We start from the raw sequence: 17,454 nt of genomic DNA, 5'->3' as shown, positions 1-17,454 counted from the left end.
GCCTATCATTATCAACAAGGAGTAGAATAGTACAACTTCACCTTAGGCCGGCATTTAATTCTCCATTATAAAATGTTGACAATTAGCTATTTCTTGTATTTGAATTTTAGTTTTTTTTTTTGAGAAGAAAATAGACTTTCCATTAAGTAAAATTTTCAAAAATACAAACAGTATCATCCGGGTAAGAGTCCATGCAAACATTAGACGTTTCACTCTTAAGGGCATACTTAGCCAATCTATGAGCTAGTTCATTAGTGAATCTAGGGATGTGTTGAAAGGTAACCTTGTGAAAGTCACCTCTCATATCTTGAACTGTTGATATCACTAGCAAATTTCTGTTTTGCTCCCTTTCTTATGGTTGACCAAATCAGCAACCTCTTGACAGTCTGTCTTAATGATAATTGATGTCAATTGAGCTTCTTTGGCCACTTGAAGTCCCAGTTCTACAATCTCTGCTTCTGCAAACCGCACATCCCAGCTTAGTCGTGATGGTTTAACTGCAGCTGCCACCACTCTTCCTTTATCATCCTTAATAACAGCCCGCAAGCTATTTCTTGTGTTTGAATTTTAGTTTACCTCAATATTGTTAAGGTGTTTGTTAGTTTGAACTTAATTGACTTTCATACTTTTAATTTCATTATTAGACCTAATGTTAGTGTGGTTTTTCTAATATTATATTCAACACATATATTATTTAGTTTAACAATCACCATATTTTTATAGATGTGATGGAATTATATGGATAGCAAATTACATTTCTAGTTCCAAGAGTTATGATAATTTTTGTTTTCAGTGGTGCTCTTTATATTTGAATTAATTCATAAAAATTGACTAAAGTTTTTGTTTAATTTGGTGCAGAGTTTTTGTTTCCTTTTACTTAATCTGGTAAATAGGTAGTCATATAAAAAAAAAATTAATGTCCAGGGGTAAAATTATACTTTAAATCACTAATATGATATAAAGGGGTATAATTGTCTTTTAATTTTTAAATTAACATTTTCACTAACTTTTTTAATGGAATTTGGACCAATGCACACTCTCTCTTTCTTGATTTCGGATAACAATCTTAATAAAATATTTTATAACCTATATCTCTGCAATTTCAAAATTGAGAAAAAAGCTTAAGATAAACAAATATTTACTTGTGAAAAAAGGACTACTTTAGCTATTATGAAATAGATTTATGTCGCGTTTACTAAACTGAAATAAGAATGAGCTGGAATCAGAATGCGCAAAAATAAGAATGGTCTGGAATGAGAATCATAATAAGTTGTTTACTTGAACTATAGAAATCAGAATTGGAACGAGTTGCATTGTCATTAATGTATTTACTTTATCTTGGAATTTTGATCGAAATGAATTAGATTGTTATAAACTACTAAAAAGTCCTCAATAATAATGACAATAATATTAATTAAAATAATAAATTTTAATAATAAATAAATTTTAATAATGATAATATTAATAAAAATAATTGTTTGGGGGGAGAAGTAGAAGACCAAATAAAAATGTCACGTGTCAATATAGGGTTTATAGCTAAAGCCAATCAAAAGGATGTTGGACTACACTAGGTACCTCAGGTGCTCTAAGGGGTACCCAGGGTATGTCAATGAATGGTAAAAATGTTAGAAAAATATTATAAAAAATGTTAGGAGATCAAAGAGACATTATCCAAAAAAAAAATTAGTTGATTCTCCAGCAAAAAAATAAGGAATTAACGAGGAAATATTGTGCTGAAAAAGAAGAGACAACGAACTGTCATGCTCGCAGACAAGCTAAAAGGTTGTTATCAGGATAGATGAGACCACCTGTCCTCTCTTGCCATGCTTGCAAATCCCTAACAACTTTAGTAGAGGTACGCGAGACCACCCCTTTATGCCTAACACGTGATTATACCTCAAACTTGTGCTCCAAGCATATTTTAAATACCCAAGTAGGACACGTGTGAAGGATTAAAATATCTCTGATATGACAGTAAGGAACGATAATAAAATAACGTTAGGTGGCACGACAGTCGAGGTACATCTTATTAAATGCTCAAGTTTAATTTTTATCGTAACAACCAATACACACACCATAAGGGCTGAGGTTTCTTCCACCTCTAGCCACCATTACTGAGAGCTTGCAAGCTCTCTAACCTGAGATAACCTAACTATAAATTGAGCGTTGGAGTGTGGTCGCCGGCCACCCCAGCTCCACCTCTGACCTTTTTCTTGTTGTCTTGCAGGTTTAAGGCGACTTGTCAAGTTTTCTGCATCGAATTTAAACCTCTCAGTATATCCACCACCCTTTCATTCTTTCTTCATTCCTTGAAAACCAAAACAGTTCATACACCCCGAACAAGCGAGACACCCTACATCCCAACAAAAATAAATTCATTGTTCTTAGTTTAGCTTTGTGGTTTTCACTCACACACCCAAAAATCAACTAAAAAAAATAATGATATTAATTAATAATAATTAAAATAATAAATTTAATAATAATAATAAAATAATAAAAGTTAATAAAATTTTAACAATATTAATACTAATAAAATAATATATTTAAAAACATTAATAATAATAATAATAAAGGACCTATTTGCAAATAATTCAAATTTTCTAGGTATTTTCATAAATTCCGTAAGAATCAAAATACAAAAATGACAAAAGTTGATTAAGGGCAATTTGGAAATTATAAAAATTTAATGGGGGTAAAATAACAAATATAGGGAATTAGAGATTGATTCCTAAGTAAAATAGAAATGAAGAGAACCCAAATCCTACAAGATGGAATGTGAATGAACTACTACATGCCTTTGGTTGAGTCCTCTGGCAACAATACCAAAGCATTTTGGAAAACTTCCTAGAAAAATGACAAGCCTTCCAAACCAGCTCATGTATGGGAAGAAAGTTCCTTTGGCAACAACACTAAAGCATTCTGGAGAAGTGGATTGTTGCTCAACCCATGGAATCATGAGGAAATGGGATTGCCCTCTAAGTCTTATTGGGCCAGCCCAACATTCCTTGCTAGATGAAGATGAATGTTGTCCACCAGTGCAAGCCTTCTAAACCAGCTTATGTATGAAAAGAAAGACAGTTCAGTGAAGCTCAGCATCACTACCCATCTTTAAAGAAAGAAGTGCTAGCAGTATAAAATTTAATCAAGAAGTTCCATCAGCCACATAGTTGATTACCTAAAAATTACTGGATTTGCTTTAGAGAGGGTTATGAGTGTTGTACAGGGGCTACACTTTTCAATCCACAACCAAACATAGACCAAATCCATGAGTTTGTCTTCCAACCCACTTTATTCTTTCATTATGTCATTGATGAAGACACAAATTGGGAATATTATGTGATTTGTGATGCTATGCCACGAGCATATTATTCCTTCTGGTTACTCCTCAACATGTACCTCATGGCTATTATATTCCAACCTCATGTCATCCATAAAAGCCGAAGATACAACTATGGAAGGTGGTTCGATAGACTATTTGCTCCAATATATGAAGATCCCCTCATATTGAAGCTAATCAATGGGTATCAAATATCTCAAACTACTATAATCATAGTAAAGTTGAGAGATATTTGGGGACGAGACAAACCACTTATGGTTCGAGTTGTAGATCATGATCACACCAAAGACGACCATCATGCAATATGGAATGGATGCTTACACACAAGACCAGCATTGGGAGAAGTCTACAACATGTGGCCCCTGTACAACATTTATAGTATTCTCTCACCAAATACCATGACTACACCAAATTCACCATTACTTTGCACAGTATCAATCAAGGCAGTGAGAGCAATCTGCTTATTGTCTGAATACTTGGGTGAAATCTTGTAGGAGGTATTATCTCTCCTTGAGGACAGGCATAAGACAGTGTTTGTAGTGCCACATGGACACTATGAATGGAACGTATGATCATTAGCATCTGTTTGCAGAATGAGGTGTCAAATAAATTTTGGTCTAGAGAAAAATGGTGCACTAATACTTTAAAGAAACCAAGGGACTCTCTGGTAGTGTATTGGATCATCGAGTTCTGGACTCATTAGACCCTCTAAGCCTCATTGGGTCTGCCCAACATTCATTTTCATGCAGCCATTCTGAGATCATTGAAAAGCTCCTTGCAACCAGGGTTTTCTTTTCTTATTGTGGAACTTCTTCGAATAGTGCTGTGCAGATATTCCAAACAAATTTCGGTCTAGAGAAAAATACTTTGTCTCGCTCCCGTACAAAGAAGCTCAAGACCAGTCATGACAATCTCTCAAACATGTACTGTGTGATGTAATGTAAAGTAGTGATGAGTGGTTGGCAGAAGCGACAAATGCAATAAAAGAACTAAAGCAAAAGTGTCAGCCACGTCCACAACAAAATTATAGAAGACCAGAAAATATGTGCTCTCAAAACTAGGTTATTTGGTCAAGAGATACATAGAACATATTTCTTTGAAAGGTGTGGTGCTCTATTTTTAGGCCAAGGAGAGTCGTGTGTATGTTGGGCTTAAAACGTTGTAATGTGCGAAAGCTTGAAAAATACTACATAGGAAGGGTTGGTTTGTGTAGGTCAAGAGTGAAGTTTGGTTCCATTTGAACAACTACATATGCCCTTGGTTGAGTCCTACCTTAACTACTGATTGAAGGAAAGCATCATATGTCTTGCTTGCATGCACCACGAAGATCTACCTTGGGAATAAATCTCCTATTCCCCATTCCTAAATTTGGATGGGGCCCACGATTCTAATTCTGATTCATGTCTCTATTTTGCGAAGTAAACATTGTCAATGATTCCAATTCTAGATTCCAATTTCTTAATCCGTGGAGTAAACACTGCCTTAATACTTACTTTACATTAGGTTAATAAAATTTGTATGGATAAGAGAGCATGATAGAGTTCTTATCATTCTGCTCAAAATAAGTCACAACCCGCTTAATTCATAAACGATTTTTTAAATTAATTTTTGCATCAATTTGCTTATAAAAAAAATTGCATTAATTTGAGACTCAAATTATTAAACAGATTTAATTGAAGAATGACCAGTCTGAAGTTGTAAGAACATTTGTTCTTTCAAACTTTTACATACTCTCATTACCATTCTTAACTTTGAACCTCCACGCTTGGGGACTGACCTTTACTTCGATGGTAAAGTCGAATTAAAGATTCATGTTCTTTCTCCGAGTACTAGAACAAGCTTGAAATTAGTTAATCCATTCTGAACCTCGGAATCAATGATTACAAATACGCATTACAGCAATCATGGTCACCAATATTGAAAGCATGTTATCCAAAATCAAGAAAGAGTATGTGTCCAATATATCAATCCTTGGCACGCTACCATTGCGGTGCCTTCCAGGCTATGTTTCTTCACCTCACAACACTAATCCGAATGACTTCGATGCCCAAAAATGGCACGTTGGCCTCAACAACTTAGCCAAGATTCACCACAATCAGCTCAAGCTTGTGCTTTTTCAAGCATTACCACAACATGAGTCTTTACCAGATACTTCTTGTATGCTGACTATTACAATGTTTTCATGTAACTTCTTTGAAACAACAGCTCCAATGACCCCTAAAACTTTGTTTCAAGAAGATGGGTTTAATCTCACTCGCGAGGCAAACGAGTACATCGTTGGAAAGCTCATCAGTCAGAAGAACTTCATTTAGCTAGAGTTTTTTGTTCCGATAGTACTTGTTTATTTACTATTAATGTGCGGTATATTTAAAGGTATAATTGTTAAAGAAAACAAACTATAATTATGAAATAAAATTAATAGTTTATTGAAAATATAATTTTTAAATAATAATTTTGACAAAAATAGTAAGGATAATATAAAATTTTCATTATATGAGTGGTGAATCAATTGAACTTATCTTCTAAGCCATAACAACTAATATTTACCATATATTTGAGTATTGTACCTTTTAAGTAACAATTGCCTAAGCTCAATGCCAAATAGGACCTTCCTTGAACAAGCTGATATATCAACTATTGATTTAACTTGCTGCTAAAGAACCAAAACAACATTACTTTGTTTAGAACGGGCAAAATGGGTCACTAGTCGTGTTCGTGTTGTGTCGAATTTAGATCAACTCAAACATAATCCGTTTAATAATCGTGTCAAAATATTAAGACTATAACCTAACATAGAAAATAAACAACTTACTTAATAAGTTGCTTAATAATTGTATATTTAACAAGATTTACATAAAACATTTGCACGCCCTCATTTTTTTTTTCATGTGGATAGGCTTTTAAACCATGGGGTCTAAGAGAGTTATTTTTTAACTCTCTTAAACTGCACGATTTCAGAGCATGTCCGCATAAAAAAATGCGAACATCCGTACCCCTACACTCTACACATACAAGTCTATCAATATTTTACACATTTACATTATTCAAGTTCTAAATCTATATGGAATTTTATAAATGAAACACCATATATATGTTTATTCTTCCAAAAATAAAAAATAAAAAAGAAGGAAGAAGAAAGGATCATGTCCAATATCTGAGTTTTAATGATAAGAATTTACAAATTGATTTAGAATAGAAAATATAGTCATGTCATTAATCGGGTAAATATGTTAAGAATTTAAATCCTAATATGAATCTTAAAAAAAAATAATTGTATCGACTTGAACTCAGTCTATTTAATAATCGTGTCAAATTTAATTATTTATACTCATTTATTCGTGTCGTGTTCGTATTAGATAATTAAGTCTTGTCAAATTTTACCATTTTTAGTTCTGCTGATTGTGTTTTCAGATTCGAAATAACATCTCAAGATTTTAGCACAATTTCTTTTTGGCAATTAAGAGATGTGATTAAGGCAATATTTTCAAAATGGTTATGTTGTGGTGATGGCCATCGGGCCTGACCAGCCACTTGTGCGGGCTGGACTTTTTCCAAGCTTGGATTTAAAAAATAATAATTTTTAAATATTTATTAATGTTATAAAGACTAAATTTTTAAATGTTTATATTAATTTTTGGAGTGTGCCATAATATTTAATTCGTAAACGGATGCATTTAAAATTAAAAATGAGTGTAGTAATTAGAAGGATAAATACTCAATTAATGCTTATATTTTGAACTTAGTAACCATATAGTCCTTACATATTTTGAAAAATTACTTCAAGACACCCTTACTCTTAAGCATGTTGTACTCTTACCCTTATTTATTTTTTACAATAATACACTTGTTACAATATTCTTGAAATTAATTTATCATCTACTGAAAAAGCTAATGAGCAAATTAACTAATGATTATTTATTAATAAATTAATCAATAAATATCCTTCTAAAAGAACTAGTATTTTTGGTGCCCTTGCAACAATCTTGCTAATTTAAATTTTTTAAATTAATTAATACCAGTCAACTTTAAACAATATTTAATACCCTTACAACAATCTTACTAATAATTATTTGTAAACAAATTAATTTACAAAATTAATCTTAAAAATAAAATAATAACAACAAAATTTATATTAATTTTTATTTTACTTTTAAGGCTGATTTGACAAATTAATATTTTATTTTCTTTCATTAATATCCCCAAGAATATTGTTGCAAGAGTATTATTGTAAAAATAAAGAAAAAGTGAGGGTAAGAATATAATACATTTAACAGTAATAGTGTCTTGAGGTACTTTTAAAAATATAAGGACTAAACGGATACTTAAGTCAAAATATAGAGGCAAAATTAGTATTTATCCTAATTAAAATTCAAACAAAAAAATTAATACTAATAATTGGGCTTAAAAATTATTCTGACCTTCTCACGATTGGCCATGCTAAATTCAATTAGGTTCGAGCTTTTGTTAATTTGAAAAATAATCTAATATCAAGTAACATCAACTTAATTTATTTTTGGGGTACAAGCAACCGAGTGGTTTTTAGGGTGCATTTGGGATTAAAGTGTTGTAGCTTAAAAGCTACAGCTGCTATGGAAAAAAAAAACTGTAAATATGAAACAAAAGTTAATAATATATAGTAAATATAAAATTTAAATAATAATTTTGATAAAATTATTAAAGATATAATAGATTTTCCATTATACAAGTAAAAAATCATATCGACATAGCTTCTAAGTTACAGCAGTTAGTGTTTACCAAACACTTTAATGTTGTAACTTTTAAGTTACAGCTGACCAACCTCAATTCCAAACACATAATTAGTCTCTTTACTTAGATAGCCACCAGGCTTAACCTTTAAAAAAGTTATATTTAACATTTGTTAAACTTTCTACTTGTTACTTATTATTTTTTTCTTTTAAAGTAGCATTTCTTTTCATTTTTACTATAAGTTTATTTAAGGGTTTTATTTTTCTTATTTTTGGAACTGGACGATTACTAAGAATATATATAACAATTGTAATTATTAGGTTGATATTTGAGGCTAATTTATTTCCATAATTTGAGGAAGCCAAGAATTGAAAGTTTGTCCCAGTCTCAAATCTTATAATGGCCAACAACTTCCAACATGTTTTTTTATACTGACCCGAAATCACCTCTCCTTCTCTAAATCGAAAAGTAAAAGCCAAATATAGACATTACAACATTGCTCACAGCACTATAAAAAGCCCAACATATTTTGTACGATGTCATCATCATCATCACTGTCCATTTTCTTGCACAATATTTCCATTCAAGACTCAAGATGGCATGCATGAAAATCTCAGTTGGCATTCTCGCATTGTTGCTTGTGACTTTCGTTCTCAGCAGCGATGCTAAAAATCCTGCCGATGCTTCGGAATTGATTAGGAAAAAGCAGTACTTGTCTCCTCGTAGCTCTGTTGATGGTTCTGCTCCTGATGAATCCGGCAACCCACGTCACGTTGGGGTGTCTTCAAGACCTGAAACTCCTGATCCTTCTTCAGATTATTCATCATCACCATCACCGTCACCGTCACCGTCACCATCATCATACTAAATTGTTATACAAGTTCAATTTATGGTAATGGTATCGAAGTTCTTTATTGTATTGGAAGAGAATGGATGGTGAGACATGTAATAAATGAGCTCTCAAGTTTGTTAACTTGTGATTGAAGAAATCTAAGAATTTGTTTATGCTCTTATTCTGACTTTGATACATATATATGTATATTTGTGCATGGCTTGTATTCGTTGCATCCTCTTTAGTATGGGATTTGCTTTTCTCAACCATTTAATTGTTTTAAAGTGCGTGTACACACACACACACACACACACACACACACACACACACAAAGTTTCTAAAAATTTTAAACCATGGGGTTGACTGTTGAGCAATCACTTGGCCAAAATCAAGAACTATGCGTACGCTATTAAATAGAAATTAGAAATGGACAATTTTTTTAGTTATTTAATTGTATGTGAAGAATCATGATCTTATGCATCCCTGGGGGTTTGGTCGAATGGGTATTAAGTAATTTCATTTAGTTGAACTATTCGAATTCGAATCTTGGAAGAAGTAGGGATTAAATTTTACTTTGAACTTTATCTCCCACTATTTACCACTTTAATGTTATATAAAGAATCCTGATCATATCTTAACACATGAATTGAAATTGTCTATTTTGCTTCTTCATGAATTCCAATTGTTTCCTTTGCTTCCTTTCCAATTAGTGCCTGCTAATACATGCATGTGTGGTCTTCTTTTAATAAATGGAATTTGTATTATTCAATAATATATGTAATTCTTTATTTTAAGGGAAAAAAAAAAAAGACGGAGGTCCCAAGATTTAGTTAGATAGTTACATAGATCACCTTAATTTCGCAATTAATAACAGAGGTTCCTTTCTTGATTGTCATTTTCTTCAGCAAATTTTAAGAAAGCAATAGAGGGCCCTCAAAATGCCATGGGAATAAATACATTCAACTTCACACTTATGAAGCTGGCCATTTTAAAAGAATTTTCTGTATCAAAATTTATGTCTCGGTAACATCGTTCAACCATACAGTTCCGTTTTTAAATTGAAAAATAGCATATATGATGATGCTCCTCATCGTTAGTCTGGACCATTTAATGAAAGAAGCACCCAAGGTTTCGAATTAATTTGGTGGCCCAAAGGGTAAAAGAATTTGGAAGTGGCATTATATTAGAGCATCTCTAAAAAAAAATTTAAATAAATTTTTTTTTTCTTATTTGAAGAGGTTTATCAGTATTTAAAATTCTAAAAAACACTTTAATTAAAATTTTTCAAACAATAAATTATTCTCTCTCTTTAATTTTGTAGAGTTACTTTCTCTATTTTCAATTTACATTTTATTGAAAAAAAAAGAGAGAAGTATTTTAATCACCATTTATTTAAAAAAAAATAGTTATTTGATCAAAATAATATTAACTTATTTATATTTGAAAAGTCTTTTGAAAAATAATATATTTTTTCACTCTCTTTTTTAACACATAAATAAATAAATAGATATTTAAATAATAAAATTAATAGAGTCGTTTAGAGATGCTCCGGTCTTAGCATTGGCCCACTGTCTAGTTTCTAGTTTCTAGAATTCCAACTAAAACTTTAAGATTTATGAGGTCCAAATGCTTTTGTCACATCTCACATGCATTGACTGGTCTTGGAATGGAGTCCATCAAATTCTGTAACTTTAATGCTGTGTTTACTTTCTGGAGTGGGAGTGAGGAGTGTGGATTCCTCCCACTCCAGTGTTTACTTCACTAAATTGGGGATGAATTGGGAATCTCACTCCATGGGCCCCACCAATTTTTGGAGTGGGGAGTGGGAGTGAAACTCCCATTGGGGGAGGTGGGAATGAGAATCCACTACCACCTCTCCCTTTTCGACCCTTTTTTTAATAATTTAATTCAATTTAATGTTTTATAATTAATAAAATAAAATAAAATAATATTATATTTATTTGAATAATATTATTATATTTAACTAAATAATAATTTGCATTGATTCTAAGTTAAAATTATTTAAAAATAATATTATTATATTAATAGAGAATTAATAAATATAATATTATTATATTAATAGAGAATTAATAAATATAATATTATTATATTAATAGAGAATTAATAAATATAATATTATTATATTTATTTTAAAAATAATAGTACTATATTTATTTAATATTAATAATTAATAATAATAAATAGTTTATTCTAAGAAAATATTAATTTTGTACTAAATAATATTATATTATTATTTTATATAATAATAAATTTAATATAATTATATTAAATAAAATAAAATAATGTTTCATTTTATATTAAAATTAAAATTAATAAAAAAAATGTGATGTTCATAATTAAGAATATTAATAATTATTATAAATTTACAAATATAATAAAATAAATATTTATTCATTAAATATATTTTTTATTAGCTTTGTAATTAAAAACTATAATTCTTTAAATAAGGATAAAATTGTAATTTGAAATTATTTACTCCCAATCCAAGACAAAGTAAACACATAAATTGGATTCTGATCTTCATTCCATGCTTCCATTCCAGTGTAAGTAAACAACTTACTCTCACTCTCACTCCATACTCCCAATCCTAAGATTTCCACTTCTCAAAATTCCTACTCTAATCCAAAAAGTAAACACTACCTTAAAGACTTCCAATGGCTTTAGACTTTAAAAGTTTTAGCCACCTTCTCTCTCTCTTTTCAGTTTTGTATTCCAAAACCACCTCATATTTGTCAAATGGGCCTTTGTCGGCATTACAATTATTTGTGGAACGTTTTCACATAGCAAAGGCTAAGCTTGATGGTAAGAAAATTAATAAAATTAGTTTCATTGAATAGAGACTAATTGGCTGTGTGTGTGGTGTATAAATGAGAATGAGTAGGCAATTTTTCTAGTGAAACAGGCGACCTTGACTCTCTTTTCTAATAAACATTAAAAAAAAAAAAAAAGTTGGGGTGGCTTAGGATAATCAAGTTTCCAATTTAAAAAACAAAATCTTTTAAATGAAATGACTCATCCTATATCTTACTCTATGTGTCACTCATTGTCTAACTAACATGGGATAACTCGACTACTCAATAATCTATCCTCGAATAAAACTCAGCCGGTTTGGAAGCAGCACCTGCCCCGGTCCATAAGTTAGACATTGAGTACACCACATTCCGGTTTGGCTTTGATACTTAATTATTGTCAGTGAAGGTATCAAATTTGTATTCTATCCATACTATCAACTCTTGAATGTGAATATCTTCTAGACTTTTGACTGTAGCTTTTTTCCATAATTCCTACTGTGAGAGTGAGATGAGATGCTGCCAATAGCAAAAGTTCACAGAATGCCCTTGAAGCCATTATAATGTCCATATTAGTTGAATAAACGTTACAGCTGGATGTACAAGTCTTTGACAGAGAAAAGATTATAATATTTGGCAGGTTATTAGAATTTTAAGCTGTGTTCACACTTTGTAAAAGCCTTTGACCAATCCGGATAATTCTTATAAATAAATCCCACCAGAGTCACCTATCTTACTTAAAGTCCTTGTTTCGTTTCAGTGACTTTTGAAGTTTCCTTTTAATACTTTTCCTTCTCTTTAGAAACAGAGGACTCTGTTTCTAAACTTTCAAAGACAATGGAAAATGAAAGTGAAAATACGCCAGAAAGGCCTGAGATTAGAGTTCCTCCAAGGAGAGGTCTAATTAAAACCAAAATTTTTGCAGGATTAGTGAAGAAAGTAAAGGCTGCAGTTATGTTATTTGGACAAGGCAAAAAGAAAGAAGAAGCTGGAACTGCCTCATCAACTACACCAATTCAAAATGCTTATACCTCTGAAGGACATTCAGATTCCTGATCCAGTTGAAGAAGTAACATCGAGGGGTTTATTTCTGGAAGGAGATTGTCATATAGCATAAGTTGCATTGTTACTAATCGTTATAGGGAGTCTGTTTTGGCTTGTGTGCTCCTTTTTTTTTCTTTTTCTTTTTTTTTAATAATGTGAGATATTCATCTTTCATTGTCGAATTTGCTTGATTTTTCCAAGTCTTAGAATGGGGTCTGTATTGGGGTAATGGTGATCAAAAGTGTTGCAAGAACCTATCACTTGCTTTCATTGTGTTGCATAATGTACAGTGCATTTGGGGGAAAAAATAAAAACCTATGTTGCTTTTCAGTATTCTTTTGACAATACATAACCCAAAAAAAACTATTATTCAATTCTGAATATGATTATATTCTTATAGTTCTATTAATTCTTTTTTCCTTTAATCTCTTTTCTGTTTGTGTTTGTGCTGCCTTGCAGAATTACAAGTATCAAAGAATCTTCCCTACTTGGGCCGACCAATGAGAAATGTTGTGTGTTGTATATGCACCATATCAATCGATGTTATGTTGTGATAATTTTGGAAATGGTATAAAGTTTACGAAAGCAAAGGTGGTGGCCGGTGGGTGTGATTGGTTTTTTGTTGCAAGTTCTTTTCAATTTGATTTTAGGTCTCAAAGGCGATTACACTTTCATGATCTGAATACTGTTGCGGTTTGAAAAAGGAAAATGCCCATGATTTGAAGTAACTGTATAGAGATTCTAGTGGAATGCTTTCTCGTTACTCCCACATATTGATCACTTGTTACAAGATATTTGGGTTGGTAATTTATCATAATTACCTTTTGATTTGCCTTTGATTTTGAGGGCCAGCTTTTCCAATGATTCCATGTTAGTGTTTGGATTTATCTTTGATATCCATAACAGTGTGAACACTTTTTTTTTTTTAATACTGTTATACAGGACTGTAGGTATTACAATTAATATTTACAAACAGATTCTACAATTGAGACCTTCATCGTGGCATGTACTCCTCTGAAGCGCTGCCCAAATTCTTCAAACCCTCTCAAATATTCGAAGACTGTCCACTCTACTCCCATTTTGTGAGGAATAGAATAGCTCCACTCAATTATTTGATAATCGAGGAAGGATTGTAAATAAGCCCCATAAATACTTTCATGGAGGCTCGAACTTTTGCACTCATTATTCTAAGTGTAAGGGCTCTCCCACTGGACCAAAGGCCCATTGGTTAACAGTGTGAACACTTTGATAGAAAATGAAAAAAATGATTCACTACTATTATTAAAATGTTTTCTAGTAGTACTATGATTAGAAGTGATTCTAGACAAAGCCGCTTTAAAAACACTGTTTGAAACTCAACCTGTGTAGACAGTACGAAACACTAAATCAGTGAATCTCATAGGGCTCTGTGTCCCCAGCAACCTTAAACCATAAATTAACAGCAAGTGAATCAAATTCTTCGCGAATAGAATGCTACATATATATGTGATTCATGAGCCAAAGCAAATACCAAACATCCCTTAAACAATATCTGAAACTAGGTCATTTTGCCAGCTTTGGTGCCTTTTGTTTGATACTTTGATTATATTAGTCTGCACACAAATCCATGTTTCTTTTTGAAACTCCTAGCTTTTCACACACACACCCACACACACTTTATTGAATTTTAGTGAGAGAGTTGGCTCATATGCTAAGCCAAAGATGTCCTAAAGGCTAAAAGGGCCCCCACTAAAGATATATATAAGACCCCCACCATCTCACCTCTCTTTAGATACCACCTTCACTACTAGCTTTTCTTCATCTCCTCCTCCTCCTACTGATTCTTCACTTACTAAAAAATTTCAGTTAAGAGGTATGGAAAGCAATCAAATCAAGCAAGTGAAAAAAGGGAAAGTTAACTCACTCCCACCAAAGAGGGGGCAAATTAAAGTTAAAATAATTACAGAGTTGGTGGAGACAGTGGTGAATATAGCAGGCAAGCCTGGTAAAAAGAATGAAAGAGGTGGTGAGCATAGGGGGCAAGCAAGTGGTTACTCTTCTGACGATGAGAAAAATTAACCATGTTGAGAAGCTGAGTTGAGGGTTTCACCGCTACCCCTATAATTACTATTTCCTTTTTTGTTTTCCAAGTTTTTGTAAAAGTATATATATATATATATATGTATGCTTCAATGCAAATGAAGCTGGTTTCTTAGCCTTTTCGGTCCTGCGTTTGCATCATTTAAGCACTTGATGTTTTTTATATTATACATGTATCGAATTGAACATTTATCTTTAAATTTGCCCTTCGATCTTGAAGATTCTGCTGATTAATACAGTTTCTCCGCACAAGGAGAGAAAGAAAGAGGCGTGGTCGGAATAGAAATTGACCTACGTGAGACAAAACTTTGCAGAATAGACATCTGTCTGCATACAAGACAAATGTCAAAAATCTACAAGTAGCTTCTGCCTCTCGTGTTTTTTTTCTCGCTTATCTCAACAGTGGATTACACTGGCCTACAGCACAAGTGCTTCAGTGTCAAAAGTGCGACAGTATCTCTTATTCTGATATGATTCTAATGGACCCATTAGCCTTTCATTGAGGTTAACTTTATAGGTCATCTTTTCAGCAACCATGCATCACATCCCAAATTAACAATAATAATAATAAAAAGCCGTAGGGAGATATTTGATCATGTGCTACCAAAAATTGCAGGAATATGTGATCAAAAGTGCTAAATACTAGATACCCTTGATTGTTAATTATTATTTTCTAATTTTACATAGCAAAGTAGCAAAGCCTGAAGCCTGAAGGGTCTTAAGATATGTGTTAACATCATAGCTTTTCAAGTGGCCTAATGCAATGTATGTGTATCAAATATTATTTTTCCCCTCAAATGATTAATCCCATGTCAATTTCACTGCTTCTCGTCAATATTCCCTTAAAAGCTCACGTTTCCTTTTGCTCTTAAAATGATGTCCTATTTTTCAGTAATCCCATTTCAAAATCTCTCAATAATGATTTGGTTAGATATTGGCTGTCAAATATTTGAAAATTAGTTGAGCCAATCCAGTAAGAACCAATACCTCTTACTCTCTGTCATGTTCAAAAAGAAAAAAAGAAAAAAAGCAATTTGGCCTTTCACTTCCGGAAAACCATCAAATGAAGAAAGAATCAACAAAATTTCCAACGAAAGAGTTTGATTTTGACCAATCCTCCTCCGGTTCTCAAGTTGGATATCGAGTCAATATGTAATAATAATATAATCTTTTTGAGGGGTCCATTTCCTTCTGTTTCTTTCATGGGCAAAATTCAATTCTTCTCTTTATGACTGAAAGCAGAAAAGCATTTGGTATATCAGTAAATATATTTTTATTTCCCAAACGAGTGGGACTTATGCAGACATATTATAGTGTGTAAGCTTTGACCAAAGTGCCTCGTTAACTGGACTTGTGAGTGCACATATGTCTTCTACTAAAATAAATTATTATGAACCTGATGCGGCTGCTATTGCATGCGCAAATTGGGCAACTTGTCACCGAATCTTCTTTAACTCACACTGTAGTCTTGACATCATCTTGCTTGTATCATCCTGCTTGGTCATATCGCGTATCCTATGCTGTGCTTCACCCTTCATCTGCATTGGCAACCATCTGGAAACAATAATCAGCTGCTGATTATCATATGATCATGATCATGATCACCAAGATAAGATCATGATCATGATCATACGTCAGTTGGCAGTTGCTGCATATGCTTCAAATCTTTCTTCAATGACCGTGTCGAGATATAAATTAAATTAACCCCCTTGATTTTGTTTTGTCAAAAGGGTATATTTACATTGAACCCCCCCAATCTCCGTTGAAAGTTATTTAATATTTTATTATTTTGAGCATATCATAAATTAAAGTATACGAACAAAAAACTTAAGAGGGAGAATAACCCAAAAAGAAAAGAAAAAAGAAAAAACAACTTCTAAAAATTTAAATAGAATTTTCCAATAGGCAGTGGAAGAATTGGGAAACTATTGAAATAGTCATCGTTCATTATTTAAATTATGAGCATAATTTAAATAGATAAATATGAATATTATGACTATTGCAAGTTAATTTATAGTAAATTACTTCAAGTTTCTAGGGTATGTTAAGTGTTGACTCTTCAAAATCAAAAGGTGCTGTGCGTCACAATGGACTAATTGAATTACATTGATGTTGATTTGAATGGACTACTTTTTTTTTTGAGAGGTTACATGAACCTCAAGCTTAGGACATTATCTTAATCTAAACTGTCTCTTTAATTATTAATTAATCTCCTAAGTTTAAATTGTTTATTAGCCTGTGCATCTCCACGTCCAACTTTGTATAATAATATCATTAACTACATATGTGCAAAGGATATTGAATCATTGTATCAGTCAATATTCAACATCAAATTGGAAACTTGGAAACTTTTGTAAGAGTCAAAATTGAAGAGTCAACATGTTCCACACCACATCCCCATGGGCCATGGGGGATCCTTTGTACGTAATTATCAATGGAGTTAAACCACCAACCATAAATAAAATCTAAAGTAAATTCTTTCACAGCCTCACATCACATGGCATGTCTAATTGACTAGAATTCTATAGGTAAGTGGCAATTGAGGCTTACCCAGTGTTGGCATCATGTGGTCAACAGTCAACAAAACCCATCCTTTCTTTTATTTATTTCTAACATCTAACATCACGTGCACAAAAAAGAAAAAA

The sequence above is a fragment of the Citrus sinensis genome, chromosome 4 (assembly GCF_022201045.2).
Source record: "Citrus sinensis cultivar Valencia sweet orange chromosome 4, DVS_A1.0, whole genome shotgun sequence".
NCBI lineage: Eukaryota > Viridiplantae > Streptophyta > Magnoliopsida > Sapindales > Rutaceae > Citrus > Citrus sinensis.
The sequence above is the reverse complement of the archived record's forward strand: the minus strand, read 5'-3'. Positions refer to the sequence as shown.